This window comes from Pseudomyrmex gracilis, unplaced genomic scaffold (assembly GCF_002006095.1).
Source record: "Pseudomyrmex gracilis isolate BER0280 unplaced genomic scaffold, ASM200609v1 scaffold_2016, whole genome shotgun sequence".
Classification (NCBI taxonomy): Eukaryota; Metazoa; Arthropoda; class Insecta; order Hymenoptera; family Formicidae; genus Pseudomyrmex; species Pseudomyrmex gracilis.
In genome coordinates, this window is record NW_018022600.1 from 1,856 (window position 1) to 4,267 (window position 2,412).

A 2,412-nucleotide genomic window follows, 5' to 3' on the forward strand; every position below is an offset into this window, starting at 1 on the left:
GGAGCGACGCCATTGCCAGTACCAGCCACGCTTTGAAACATATTTTAAATAAATATATACTCTTTTAATAAAGAATTCTTACTCGAGAACATTCTCGAACGTTCCTCCCATACAAATTCCTTAACAAAAAAAAATTTAAAATTACACATTTTTAGAAACTTATAAAAATTTATAAAAAATTTATAAAAAATTTAGGGGTCATAAAACATGTCACTTCTCCATCCCCTCCAGTGGGCGTGGCCAATCACCACCAAGGGAGGGAGAAATCCACTATGGTGGGGCAATGGCGCCAGAAGTGGTGGGGGGGCCAGGTGGAGGCGGTTTGTTTTGACGCGCCATACGTGGCCACGTACTACAGCTCCCATAATTGAAGACATTCTTGCACTATGTAGAAAAATATTGTAAAATTTACTGACAAACTTTTGTAGACTTTTATATTTGAGGAGAAGTGAGGGTATACTGTTCAACCAGTTACAACACTGGAGCTAATAAATCTTTGTAAAGTAAGAAGTATAATAAACGGTAGTAAAAGTCAAAATCTTATGTTATTTGTTCGTGTATAAGCTATGTCTGCTGACCCAATCATTAAAAAGACAAGAAAATTAGAAAATCCTCTAATTATAAATGGCACAACTATGAAAAAAATTATATTAAATGCGTGTTCTGTAACAACAAAATTATTAAAATGATCATTGTTAATGATTGCGCCGCATAATCCAGTTTAATTCAAATAAGTATTCTCATTAATGACTCGATTATACCAGCTCATAAGGCAAATATACAGTAGAGAATTTCATATCAGTATATGATTCGTTAAATATAGTCATTTCGTTAAATATAGTCATTCATTATATATTTATACTAAATTTAATATAGTGGTAGTAAAATTAATTATAAAAATTAGAGTGCTATGTCTGATTTAAGTACTAAATTGTAAAATTATTTAAAACATACTTTTTTAATAATAAAGAAATTTAAGGGTATTTAATTTACGAATATAATTTTAGTTACTAATCATCAGTTTTAATTAAAATGTTTAAGATTTATAAAATAATTATTTCTTAAACTTTTAAGGTTTATAGTTTACTACTAAACTAAAATTTTTAAAGTATTATAATTAAGGGCGTAAATAAGGGTAAAATAATAAAAGCAGAATTAGTTAAATCAAAACTTGCTTTTTTTTGTGTAAATTTAGCTTTAAAATTTTTTACAAATATGGATCATGAAATTATTTTAATGTGAATAAATGTTATTAACATTGAACTAAATGAGAGAGAGAGTAGTAATATCATCCTATTTAAATTTTTACTACTAATGTAAGTTGTGAATTAGCTGAAGATAAAAAAACAACCTGGTGGCATTGTTGATAACTTTATTATTATTAATAAACATTATTAATTGAAGTTTTTAATATTTTGTTTAAAACTTTGAGTAAGATTGTAGGTTTATTCAAAATTTACCTACTTATAAGTAAAATGGTAGAGTAAGTAAAACAGTACATAAATCATATTTAATGTTTTACCTAACTAAGTATAATTATTTATCTTGTTTTATTAGTGAAGGAATCTGTAATTAAGGTTTTTATTCTTTTAATGTTGATTATAGAAACAGGAAAAACACTTATTGTTATATTGAAGAATATATAAAATATATTGTTATTATTAAGACCATAAAGATTGGTCTTGTAATCTCAGTAAGATAAAAAAAATTAAATGGATGCAATATCTGAAAAGTTAATAAAAGTACAATTGCCTGCCAGATTATAAATTTGCTTAAACAAGTTAATCATAAATGGAAAGGGGTGATTCCATGTTTTAAAAATAGAGATAATATTAATATTAAATGTTTTGAATTTAAAATTACTGGGTTGATACTTGAGCCAAACAATATAATTAAAAATGCTAGAACTTGTATTACAAAATAAGTAAAGTAATTTTTTTTCTTAAATTATTATGAGTATGTAATTGACGAATATGAAAGTATTAATTTCTATAATAAATCAAATTTGGAGTATGCTAGATAATATTCTTGTTATCAGTGATGTAAAAATTAATACTGATGTTAGAAAGATAATGATATTAGAAAAGAAGATAATGATATTAGAAAATAAGTTGATTTGTTACGTCCTGACCTACGGTTACGATCGGGTTCTAACGGAGGAACGCAACTTGACACACGACACTTTTGTGTATTATATCTCGGCACACTGACCTAATGAGATAAGGCAAGCATGCGAGTCGAGTGAGACTGTTCAACGACGTAGTCAAGTCAACGCACTTTCCGATATTACTTGTCTAACGTCTTCTCACTCGTCGGTCCTCTTTTAGGTCTTAGAAACAAATCTAATTTACCTGGGACAGGACCTGGCGATCACGTGATGAGATTACAGGAATGAGTTTTCAGGATGGATTG